Source organism: Triticum urartu, chromosome 7A (assembly GCF_056163025.1).
Source record: "Triticum urartu cultivar PI428250 chromosome 7A, HENAU_Tu73, whole genome shotgun sequence".
Classification (NCBI taxonomy): domain Eukaryota; kingdom Viridiplantae; phylum Streptophyta; class Magnoliopsida; order Poales; family Poaceae; genus Triticum; species Triticum urartu.
The window spans coordinates 219,550,001-219,563,842 of record NC_141879.1 but is presented as its reverse complement, the minus strand read 5'-3'; positions in this window follow the sequence as shown (position 1 = coordinate 219,563,842).

Sequence of the window (13,842 nt, the reverse complement as noted above, 5' to 3'; positions counted from 1 at the left end):
CCTCCCCTTCGTCTTCATTTGCATCCAAACCCCACTGTGTTCACATTGTTTTAACCTCTTTAAATAATCATCTACTACTTCAGTTAGACTAGCCATCTAATCCTAATTCTCCAAACCATAGTCCTCCGTTCCAGCGGTTCCAAATGGCAATAGAGATCGAGATGCAGGATTTTAGCATCCAACATGTCCTCGTCGAAGGCTCGATGCGCATAGTTGCCACCATCACCGTCCACCAAAGGGTTGTTCGGCAGTGGATCAACAATGTATTCAACTCCCTCAAAAAGGTAGAGACGAGGGTCATCGGTCTCGACGCAGAGTACACGGAGCGTGCCCCTGGGAAGATCCAGCGCGCCGCCGTCCTTCAGCTGTGCCTCGAAGATGAAGTTTTGGTGTACCACATCATACACTCGCCCTCCATACCAGGTGTGTCATGGAATTGTCACGGCAGATGTCCTAGAGCAAGGACTTAGTCGTAGGGCCATCGCACTAGGAAGCTTAAAGGGGTTAATCGGGACAAAGTACACGGTAGAGTTTTATACTAGTTCGGCCCCTTACGATGAAGGTAAAAGCCTACGTCTAGTTGGGTTTGGTATTGCTGAGGTTTCGATCACCAAGAGGCTTAACTCACCGGCTTGGTTATCGACTTGTTGTTTCTTGCCCTAAACCGCCACTGGGTCGTCCCCTTATATACACGAGTTGACTATAGGTGGCCTACAGAGTCCCGGCCGGCTCATAATCATGTCCGGCTCGGTGACTTCCTCTACATGCCTTTCTTTACAAGTCTTTCCGCTCCTATGGCGGTTTATAATAACGGGCTTTTAAGCCGGCTCGAGGCCTTTGGGCTTTCTATATATACTAATAAACTATCATCTTGACTGTATATTGGGCTTCTTATGTAACCCGCCATTAAGGCTGACCCGGCCCCTCCTGGGTGGGTCTCAGCTGATAATAATATCCCCAACATTAGGGCCCAGGTTGACTTTGAACTTTGTTCTTTGTCAATCTTCAATACTTAGGCAGAATCCATCCTCTATCTGAAAATTTCCTTAACCCGCCGTGACGTCATCTTTTTGAAACACAAAAAACTTTCATGACTTCATCTTCCAACGGATCTTCATTTTTAATGCTTTCCGGGAATTGAGGCGTCTGTTCAGTCGGATAATCATTATTGGGTCTCCTTGATTTTTGCGCCCGCCTGTTCGCGCATTCCCTTATAAATAGGCATAACTTAAGTCTTTCTCATTCTCCTTTCTTCCTCATCTTCTTCCTCTCGCAACCTCCGTCGCTGCTTGAGCTCCGCCGTCACCGCAACTCTCATCGTCATCGTCAAGCTTGGCCACTGCATCACCCTGAGTTCATCCAAAGAACGCGGCGACTTTTCATGGCAGGCCTGCTTCCTGTAAGCTTTCCTCTCTCCCGCACCTAGATCCGTTTCTAGGTTTCACGAGTTCTTCATCGTTCTTCATCTGTTCATCACGGGCCATCTTGTAGATCTTCTCCGCAACTTATTTTGATCCAGAAAAGAGATATAACTCGCACGGTAGCTGTTTGGCATTCGTTTTTGATATCAGTAGATCCCTTTTACCTGTACAGATGCTTCGTTATAGTCGACGAACTCCTCTGTACTATGTTTTTTAGGTCTAGAATATTTCCCTTTTTAAAACAGCCCTTTGATCCAAAATGATAATAAGAACTTGGTGAAACTTGTTTATGCCAACACTTAACTGAATTCTGCCGTCTGAGAAAATCTGTAGTTATGGCGGCTTACCACTTCGGCTTTTTTTTCCTTATATACCATTAGCCCTTAGTTAAACCGCCATTACTTGCTTTATAATTGACCATAGACTGAACTGCCATATTGTTATTTATTTTTTAGTTCGTTGCTCATCATGCCGTCGAAGTCACCGACCGTCTGTAACTGGGTCCCTTCTGTCGTAACTGGGGAACGGTTAAAAGAATTCTTCATCGTTGGGTTTCTTCCTTCAAAGAATTTCATGTCTTATCGTGCTCCTGACCCGGAGGAAGAACGTCCCAATCGGAAAGATGGAGAAGTGATTATCTTTACTAACCACATGAACCGGGGATTTTCACCACCCGGTTCAAAATTCTTCAGAGAGGTCCTTCATTTTTTCAAACTACATCCTCGGGACCTTGGACCCAGCTCTATTTCCAATATTTGTAACTTCCAAGTGCTCTGTGAGGCGTATCTTCAGCAAGAGCCCACCGTAGAATTGTTTAGAGAGTACTTTTATCTGAATCGCCAGAATGAATGCACCAACGGTTCTAGCTTAGAACTTGGAGGCATTTCAATTCAGCGCCGTCAGGGTGCTGTTTTTCCTCTCATCGTCTTACCGAGCCACCCAAAAGATTGGAACCAAACTTGGTTTTATTGTCAGGATACTTCTCCAGCAAACGAGAAGCCTCTGCCGGGTTATCGCCCTAACCATCTTGACTCCAAGTTCACCCTTCCGGATAAGCTTACCGTCGCTGAACGTAGGAAGCTTCTTCCCTCCATTAAAAGAATCAACGGCTTATTGGGTAATGGTCTAATCGGAGTAGATCTGACCCGTTGCTGGATCTCATGGCGGGTTATTCCATTAAGTCGTCGATCTCAACTGATTTATGAATATGACGGTAGCCCGGACCACCCTCTTCATCACAGCTCAGTTGAACTCACCGAAGAAGACATTGTTTCAATGTCGACCCTTTTGGTAAATGGGAAGTACGAAGATTGCAGTATTGTTGGGTTAAGTCCCTTCTGCAAAATTAATCCGGTGCCAGAAGTAAGTACATTCTGATCTCTTTTTCTTTGTGTTTCGCCCAGCTATTAGTACTTAATACTGATCTTTCTTCTTGTCTTTACAGGCCAATTCTGACTTCTGGAAGGTGAAACATGACCACGAAGCTGCCAAGAAGGCGAAACTCGCCGCCATGAACGCCAAGAAAATAGCCCGGAAACCCAAGAAGAAGAAAACCACTGCTGAAGATTTAATGAAGCTTAACGACTCGTCTGACTCGGAGGTAGCCCTTGACTCCCTTGGCCAATTTTTTAACACTCTTATTGACACTGATCCTTACCAGGATGACACTAGGGCCAGTCAGGATGAGGAAGTAGAGGTAACTATTATTTCCTCTGACTCAGAGCCCTTACCAAGACACAAAGTTCGTCGAGTGATCCGTAAAGTAAGGTTTTCTAACCCTTTAGCTCACTTGGATCCCAACTTTCATTTGAAAAAGTAGCAACATGAAAGCCGCCGTGAAGTTGGAATTGAGGATGAACCAGCTGTTGTCCTTCAACAGACCCCTCGGAAACGCCCGAACGAGGTTTAATTATTACTGTCTTTAACCCGTTTTGATGAATCCTGCTCCTTAAATTTCTTTTAACTCTTTCCTTTACCCTTTCAGGAGGTGTCTCGTTCTTCAGATGACTCATCTCAAACACAATTGCAGGCTTTCAAGACTGCTCCTGGGTAATCAGAACTTTTCCTTTCTTCCAAGTTGCTCAATTGTATCTTACGCTGACAATTCTGCTATATTATTCTTTAGTGGCCAGGCTAAATCCAAGAAATCAAAGGTGGCTAGACCGGCGGAAGACCCGCCAATACCAGCATCTGAGCCGGCTAGGCCACCTTCTCCATTAGCTGCGGCCCAGAAGACCCGCCTATCAATGAAGCAAATCCTTTAGAATCGTCCCTTGACAACACCACTATGAATCCTTCCACCGTTGGACCGTCAAGCTCAACTGACCCACCGTCTCCACGTGTTCAAGATGTTCAAATTACTGGGAGTTGCTTCGCTGAGCCGGGGAACCCAACAGTGTTAGCTAAGTGCACGGCTAAGCAGGAAGCATTGGAAAGGCAAAAGGTTCGCTTTGATGTTGCCAACTACGACCGTCTTAATGCCAGTGATATCTTATCCGGCTATCTCAGTCATGTCCACTCCAGCCGTGAGTCTGAGATCGAGATGGTCAAGCAACTTCAGTTGAAGTATGAGGTATGTTATTTCCGGTTTACCAATATTCCTTCAGCCCCCAAGTCTTCAGCTTTATGAGAGAAGCGGAATAACCTGTAGACTTAAAATATAAGCCGAGACTTTTTACCTCTGAATCATTGCCTCATAGAAACAAAACTTGACCCATAGTCCCCAAGGACCGGTTTATTTTGAGTATTAATGAATCGGTACTTTTATAACTAAAACCGCCTTCAAAATACTTAACACTCCGGTTTAAACTTGAAAAACTTGCTGAACTGCATGCATTAGCCCCCAAGTGCCAAGTGTTGTTACTTTGTAAAGGACTTGGGACTTCAAATATGTTGGTAGAGTCATAAAAATTTGATTTAGCATACATTAGCCCCCAAGTGTCAAGTGGTTTATTCATAAAGTACTTGAGACTTGAATCTTGAAATTGGATACTGGAATTTGAAACCAAGTCTTGATTTAACTGAATGTTTTCACAAAATGCATTGTCTGAACTGAACTCCCAATTGACTGATACAAAGACCCGTCTAGCGAACCAGGAATCAGAAATTAAATCTTCCACCTCCCAACTACAAATAAGCCTTTCTGAAACGGACAAGTTGAAGACCGACTTTGCTGCCAAAGAGAAAACTTGGGCAGATGAGAAGATACTTCTGACCCGGCGAGCTGAGACAGCCGAAACAGCTCTGAAGGAAATTTCAACCGAACTGGACGGTTTAAAAGGCCGGGTGTCTCAGATGGTCGCTGCTATCTTTGGTAAGCTTCCTGATTTCATCTTTCATATGAGTTTCTTGTCAAACTGGAATATGATCCGTCAACTGACTGTGAAAAATGCATGTAGGTCCGCGAAGAAAGAATCTAAACCAAGACCCGTTGATCAAGATGAAAGTTGTGTACACTTTAACTGCACAATTGTATATCGGCGCACAACGAGCTCTGGCTGCCATCTCTCCTACTAATCAAGGGTCTAACCGGATCACTGATGTCTTGAAGAAGTTGTCCATTCTCCCTGCCAGATTCCAAGAGGTGAAACGCTCCTGCGCGCGAGCCGGAGCATTGAGTGCCCTAAGCCGCTCCAAGGCTTGGGTACCAGATCTAGACCCGGCAGACGTGGCAAGAGGTTATCCTACCGTGAAGGAGGACGGGTCTCCTTTTGATCAGGATGACTTTATAGCATGCGTCTGTGAAGTCCGGCCTCAGGCGACTAGCCTTGGAGATGATACCAATGTGGACAAGTATCAACCGGGTTTTGATAATGAGAATAAGAAGATGGCTCCTCCTTCCTATAAAGTAACCGACTTGATCCCACCGGTGAGAGAAGACACATTTGCCCCGGAAGTTGATCCGGTTGGCCTGATTGATGACAAAGCTGAATTTGTCGTCATGCACGGCTATGACTGGTCAAAACCCAACTTCCAGCAGATTCAAGATGTTGAACCAGTGAGGGAAGGACAATGATCATCTTTATGGGCTTTAAAAAGCCTTGTAATAGCTTAGCTGCTAAAAACACCATATGTCTGCTTATGCCATTGCGCATAAAACACTTCTATGTGAATCTGTGCTTCCGGGTGCCAATGTTTTAATGCTTTTCTTATGCCTCGTTTAACGCTTGTCTCTGCAATAAACTCTGTACCTATGAACACAAGGAAAAAAGAAAGGCCTGGCAAGGTGGTTTAGAAACATCTGGGTTTAAACACCTCTTTTACAACTCGTATCTCCACCTCAAAGAACAGAGACAAATATAAATAAAGGATAAGGTTTAATACTAACTCTTGAATTAACACAGCCGGTAAGCGCGTGTAAATAAGAATTATACCTTGTCCTTGTGGATTCTTAGGCCGCTGGCTCAAATAACCCGGGTGACGAACTTTAGATCCTTAGACCACCGGTTTGAACAACCCGGCCGGCTGTGCTGTCTAATAATTGAGCCGGCGAACAAAACCAGGCTAACTCATTTTTAATATTGAAACAGCAAAAACTCAAAGGCAAGCAACAAACATAATTTTAACTCTGTATTCAAAAGATTGGGGGTTTCTGATTCGAATACGATCAGTAAACTGGACCAAAAGGGTTAAGCTAAGGTTCGAATACGACCATATAGCCCCTAGTGGCTTTGGTGTTGCGCCAATCAAGAGGGTACCGACAGCTATGTTCTCTTTGGTTCAAATACGACCTATGTTTGAACAGGAAGCCCCCAAATGACCTTGAGAGGTTTTTAGCGACCCTGGTTCAAATACGATCCAAGTCGGATCAAAAGGGGTTAAGCTATGATTCGGATACGATCAAGAAGCCCCCAAGTGAGTTTGGCCTTGAGCCGATCAAAAGGTTTACGACAGCTATGTTCTCTTTGGTTCGAATACGACCTATGTTTGAACAGGAAGCCCCAAAGTGACCATGATATTTACAGCTAGATTCGAATACGATCATAAGCCGGACTAGAAAAGGTTAAACTTGATTCAAATATGATCAGCTCCTTAATAGTCATTTCTGAAAATGTAATAAAGATGCATAATCTTTGAAAAGAAAATAGACCGATGGTCTTACTTTATTGCTTATCATCGTATATACAGGATGAACGTATGTACAGGATGAGAGCCGGTGGCTCGGGTATAGTACGGCCGAAGTTGAGCAATGTTCCACACCCGGCGGGTCTCCTCTTCTGACTTACGTGAGTCTGCATGCTCTCGAACGTCAATGAGGTAGTAAGATCCGTTATTTAAATTTTTACTGACCACAAAGGGTCCTTCCCATGGTGGGGATAACTTGTGTGCATCTGAAAGATCTTGGATGAGCCGGAGCACCAAGTCGCCTTCCTGAAAAGTCCTGGTCTTAACCCGGCGGCTGTGATAACGACGCAGGTCCTGTTGATAGATTGTTGACCATGTTGCTGCTAAGTCTCTTTCTTCATCCAACAAGTCAAGCGCATCCTGTCTGGCTTTTTCATTGTTAGCTTCAACATAAGCCGCCACGTGGGGCGAGTCATGACGGATGTCACTAGGCAATACTGCTTCTGCCCCATAAACCATGAAGAAAGGTGTGTAACCCGTAGACCTGTTGGGTGTAGTATTTATGCTCCATAACACTGAAGGCAACTCCTCTACCCAACAACCCGGCGTTCGCTGTAAAGGAACCATAAGCTGGGGTTTTAGCCCTTTCAGAATTTCTTGATTGGCTCTCTCAGCTTGACCATTGGATTGAGGATGAGCTACAGAAGAAACATCAAGCCGGATGTGCTCTCGCTGACAAAACTCTTCCATAGCCCCTTGGGATAGATTGGTGCCATTGTCTGTGATAATACTGTGTGGAAAACCGAAACGGAAGATTATTTTCTTCATGAACTGAACCACCATGGCTGCATCACACTTACTCACAGGCTCCGCCTCAACCCATTTAGTGAACTTATCAACAGCCACCAGGAGATGTGTCTTCTTGTCCTTAGACCTTTTGAAAGGTCCCACCATGTCAAGCCCCCAGATTGCAAATGGCCAAGTGATTGGAATCATCCGGAGCTCTTGAGCCGGCACATGCGCTCGCCGTGCAAATTTCTGACATCCATCACATCTACTGACCAGATCTTCTGCATCAGCGTGAGCCGTCAACCAGTAAAAACCGTGACGAAACGCCTTGGCCACTAAAGATTTTGACCCGGCGTGATGACCGCAATCGCCTTCATGGATCTCACGAAGGATTTCTTGACCTTCTTCGGGGGAAACACATCGTTGAAACGCTCCGGAAACACTGCGATGAAATAACTCTCCATCCGAAATCGTCATGGACTTAGACCGTCGGGTTATCTGTCGAGCCAGAGTCTCATCTGCTGGCAATTCTCCCCGGGTCATGTAAGCCAAGAACGGCACCGTCCAATCTGGGATGACATGAAGAGCCGCCACCAACTGCGCCTCCTGGTCAGGAATAGCTAAATCTTCTTCTGTGGGCAACTTGACAGAGGGGTTATGCAAAACATCTAAAAAGGTGTTGGGTGGTACCAGCTTACGTTGAGACCCCAGCTGGCTCAAAGCATCAGCTGCTTCGTTCTTTCGACGGTTAATGTGTTCCACCTGATAACCTATAAAATACCCTGCAATAGCATCGACCTCTCGGCGATAAGCCGCCATGAGATGGTCTTTGGAATCCCACTTGCCAGACACCTGCTGAGCCACTAGATCTGAATCACCAAGACATCTGACCCGGCTCAAGCTCATCTCCTTTGCCACTCGAAGACCATGGAGCAATGCTTCATACTCTGCTGAGTTGTTAGTGCACGGAAACATCAATCGTAACACATAACAAAATTTATCACCTCGTGGGGAAGTTAATACAACTCCAGCCCCCGAGCCCTCCAGTTGCCTGGACCCATCAAAATGAATAGTCCAATATGTGTTGTCCGGCTTTTCTTCTGGCATCTGCATCTCTGTCCAATCATTGATGAAGTCAACCAGGGTTTGAGACTTAATCACAGTGCGTGGAACATACTTCAGCCCATGAGACCCAAGCTCAATTGCCCACTTGGCAACTCGCCCTGTAGCTTCTCTGTTTTGAATAATGTCTCCCAAAGGAGCAGAGCTAACCACAGTGATTGGATGTCCTGAAAGTAATGCTTAAGCTTCCGGCTTGCCATGAATACCGCATAAACAAGCTTCTGCCAACGTGGATATCGTTGCTTAGACTCAATTATCACTTCACTGACATAATAAACCGGCCGCTGAACCAGATGCTCCTTGCCAGCCTCCTTGCGCTCTACCACCATAGCCACACTAACGGCCCGTGAGTTGGCAGCTACGTATAACAATAGCGGCTATTTCTCAATTGGAGCAGCTAGGACCGGCGGCTCAGCCAATTGCGCCTTCAGATCCTCAAAAGCGGCGTTCGCAACATCGCTCCAAACAAACACATATGTTTTCTTCATCAATTGATACAGAGGCATAGCCTTTTCCCCTAACCGGCTTATGAACCGGCTCAAAGCAGCCACACGACCCGCCAGTCGTTGAACATCATTGACGCAGGTTGGTTTAGCCAGGGATGTAATTGCTTTGATCTTCTCCGGGTTAGCTTCAATACCTCGGTGGGACACCAGAAAACCCAAAAGTTTGCCGGCTGGCACTCCAAAAACACACTTGTCCGGGTTAAGCATCATCTTGTAAAACCGAAGATTATCAAAAGTCTCTTTCAAGTCTGTGACCAAGGTTTCCTCTTCCCTGGACTTTACTACTATATCATCCACATAGGCATGAACATTGCGCCCAATTTGATCATGAAGACAATTCTTCACACACCGTTGGTAAGTCGCCTGAGCACTCTTGAGCCCAAAAGGCATAGACACATAGCAGAAAGCCCAAAAGGAGTTATAAACGCCGTCTTCTCTTGATCCTTGACTGCCATCTTAATCTGATGATACCCAGAGTAAGCATCCAAGAAACTCAATCGTGCGCAACCCGCCATAGCATCAATGATCTAATCAATACGGGGAAGAGCAAAAGGATCAGCCGGACAGGCCTTGTTTAAATCTGTGTAATCCACACACATACGCCAGGTGCCATTCTTTTTTAGCACGAGCACCGGGTTAGCTAACCATTCTGGTTGAAAGACCTCCACAATGAACCCAGCCGCCAAGAGCCGGGCCACCTCTTCTCCAATGGCCTTGCGCCTTTCTTCATTGAACCGGCGAAGAAACTGTCTGACAGGTTTGAACTTTGGATCGATATTAAGAGTGTGCTCAGCGAGTTCCCTCGGGACACCTGGCATGTGTGAAGGTTTCCATGCAAAGATGTCCCGGTTCTCACGGATGAACTCGATGAGCGCGCTTTCCTATTTCAGATCCAAGTTTGCGCTGATGATGAACTGCCAGGCACAAAGTCAACCATCTTAGTGCCATCCACCGATTTGAACTTTAACTCTGGCTCATGCTCTGTTGTTGATTTCTTTAATGACGTCATGTCCGCCGGGTCAACATGATCCTTGTAGAATTTCAACTCCTCTGTTGCACAAACAGATTCAGCATAGGCAGCATCCCCCTCTTCACATTCCAAGGCGATCTTCCGGCTCCCATGGACTGTAATGGTGTCCTTGTGACCCGGCATCTTGAGCTGTAAATACACGTAACACGGCCGAGCCATGAACTTGGCATAAGCCGGTCGCCTAAACAGAGCATGATATGGGCTTTTGATCTTAACCACTTCAAAGGTTACTTTTTCTTCCCTGGAGTCATACTCATCCCCAAAGGCTACCTCCAGCTCGACCTTACCAACTGGGTATGCCGACTTACCGGGTACTACACCATGAAAAACAGTGTTGGATTGTTTAAGATTTCTATCCGTCAATCCCATCCGGCGGAACGTCTCATAGTAAAGGATATCGATGCTGCTGCCTCCATCCATGAGTACCTTAGTAAACTTGTACCCACCAACCTGAGGTGCCACTACCAAAGCCAAGTGACCCGGATTATCAACCCGGGGCGGGTGATCCTCTCTGCTCCACACAATAGGCTGCTCCGACCAACATAGATAACGTGGGATTGCCGGTTCAACGGCATTGACGGCCCTCTTGTGGAGTTTCTGGTCTCTCTTACATAAACTGGTAGTAAAGACATGATATTGTCCACTACTCAACTGCTTCGGGATGCTCTGATAGCCGGATTGTTGCTGTTGTTGATTCCCTTGGTTGTGTTGCTGATTATATCCTCCCTGGTGACCGGGATGTCCCTGACCGTGAAAACCTCCTCCGCTTGAACCGGCGCCCGGGCCCTGAAAGCCGCCTCCACCTGGGCCGCCACCCGGGCCGTGACCCCCATCAAATGCGTTTGAATTTTTAAACTCCTTCATGATCGTGCAATCATTCCACAAGTGGGTGGCTGGCTTCTCTCGGGTGCCGTGTTTTGGACAAGGTTCATTCAACAACTGCTCAAGGGTGGGGCCTGACCCGCCCGATCGAGGGGGTTGTCTGCCCTTGCGCCGTTGATTACCACCCTGCGCATTAGTATTAGCAACAAACTCATCAGCCTTACGCTTATTACCTCCTTGATTTGCCGGGTTATGCTGGTGTCCTTTGCCGTTCTTCTTTCCCTTCGTTGATTTTTCTTCATCAGATGCCGGGTCTTTGCTGGTGTCAGAATCGGCATACTTGACAAGAGCCTCCATCAACGTTCCCATGTCATTACAGTCACGTTTAAGCCACCCCAACTTCTGCTTCAGAGGATCAAAACGGCAATTCTTCTCCAACATCAAAACTGCGGAGCCGACATCCATCTTATCAGATGAATGTATTATCTCCTTAACCCAGCGCACCCAATGGGTTGTAGACTCTCCATCTTCTTGCTTGCAATTGGTCAGATCCACAATCGACATTGGCTGTTTACACATGTCTTTAAAGTTCTGGATGAACCGTGCCTTTAACTCTGCCCATGAGCCGATGGAGTTGGGTGGTAATCCTTTCAACCAGGTCCGAGTCGTTCCATCCAACATCATGGTAAAATACATCATGGTAAAATACTTGGCCATTGCAGCATCACTAACCTCCAATAGCTCCATAGCCATCTCATAGCTCTCAATCCAAGCCCCCGGCTGTAAGTCAGCCGTGTAGTTAGGCACCTTACGAGGTCCCTTGAAATCTTTGGGCAACCGCTCATTGCGTATGGCTGGGACCAGGCAAGGTACGCCTCCGGTTCTTGTAGCCACCCCTGCCTCAACTGAGGTCGCTAGATAGGCCGTAAAGGTTTGGGGAGCCGCCTGCTCTACTGCTATCTGAGCTGCCCGTTCCGCCTCTTGACGAATCCTCTCCTGATCCGCCAAGTTAAGAGCTCCAGCCCGCACCGGCTCATACCTATATGGCCGGTTGTGACGCTGAGCATTACTTGACATTTCTGCAGATTCCATGCGCCTACTGTAACTCGGGCTCCGGCTTGGGCGAGGAGTTGAATGAATCATGTCTCGGCTGTAGGAGTATGCATCCTGCTGGGCTAAGCTGTCTGAAGTAGTTCTCTTACCCTCCGGGTTTCAATTGCTGCTGGTGAGTCACCTTCCATCAGGAGAGCTGCCAATCGAGCCGACGCCGCAATGAGGTTCTCCATGGGGTTGGAGAAGTGACCCGGGGGTGTTGATATATAACGAGGAGGAGCTATATTCATGCGCGGCGGTTCCATGGTGCGTGGCTGAACTGGTGCTCCGGGCGTCTCGACCCGGTTTACCTTCGGCGGGTTGCTCCCTCCAGCTCCGGGTGTATGGAACAGATTCCTCGGATCCAGTGTTAGAGGCAGACACGACTGAGTTTTCTGACGCCTCCTCCTCATGACTTCGTTTGACGCATTGAGATCCACGGAGAGCCAGAAGGTTTTTGCTTGAAGCTGCTGAGCACGAGCGTCCAAAGTTGCTCATTCTGCTGCCATCCGGGTTTCCTCCGCAGCCAAATTTTCCTTAGCTTGCACCATCTCCTCCCGCACGCGTTCCACTTCCGCGTTATGCTGGGCTTTATCCGCCGGCTCTACCGCAGCGGTTAACAAAGTCGTCAGTTTATCCATGAGGTCCATGAGAACCTGAGCCGGGGGCACGCGGGGTCTCCTGACCCGGCAGCTGCCGACCCGGTGGCCGCCACTATCGCTGTGGTGGAGTTCTGTCTGGGCTGTGTCCCCGCCATGAAGACTCCGGCCCAATTAGGCGGCTCAAGGGGGTCCGGAATACGGCTACCATCGGAACAGCCCCCGAGCATGCCGTCTTGCAGTTGGTACAATGAGTCCGTCTCACCCGTTGAAGATGCAGTATCAGAGCAGATGGCCATCTCCCCGCCTTCCATCGATCCTTCGGAGTATTCACCGCCATGGACGCAGCCTATGAAGGCATGCTTCACGACAGATTGAACACGGGTGGACCCGGCACGCTGAGCCATTTCGATGAGGTCGGTGTGGACATCCGGCTCAGGGCCTGACTCGCCGATCCGGCCGATGAAGACGTGGATTCCGCCGAAGGGGACCCGGTACCCGTACTCGATTGAGCCGGCCTCGGGGCCCCAGCCTTCGTCGTCGATGTAGATCTTGCCGCGACGACTCTTGGTCATTCGGCCCACAGCGTATCCCTTGATCCCTTCGAAGTTGCCCTTCAAGAACTCAAATCCACCATGCGCTGGCCCCACGGTGGGCGCCAACTATCGTGGAATTGTCACGGCAGATGTCCTAGAGCAAGGACTTAGTCGTAGGGCCATCACACTAGGAAGCTTAAAGGGGTTAATCGGGACAAAGGACACGAGAGAGTTTTATACTAGTTCGGCCCCTTACGATGAAGGTAAAAGCCTACGTCTAGTTGGGTTTGGTATTGCTGAGGTTTCGATCACCAAGAGGCTTAACTCGCCGGCTTGGTTATCGACTTGTTGTTTCTTGCCCTAAACCACCACCGGGTCATCCCCTTATATACACGGGTTGACGCCAGGTGGCCTACAGAGTCCCGGCCGGCTCATAATCGTGTCCGGCTCGGTGACTTCCTCTACATGCCTTTCTTTACAAGTCTTTCCGCTCCTATGGCGGTTTATAATAACGGGCTTTTAAGCCGGCTCGAGGCCTTTGGGCTTTATATATATACTAATAAACTATCATCTTGACTGTATATTGGGCTTCTTATGTAACCCGCCATTAAGGCTGACCCGGCCCCTCCTGGGCGGGTCTCAGCTGATAATAATATCCCCAACAAGGTGAGCTTCATGATTTCTTGTCTCGGGAGGACGTATACTTCTGTGGGACAGCCATCGAAGGGGACAAACAGAAGCTGGAGCCGTACAACCTTGATTTGAATAGCATCATTGACCTACAAACCAGAATCAAAATTCCTGTAGAAGTTTGTGATAAATAGACACCATCCCTATTCGACGTAGCAAATTTTGTGCTCG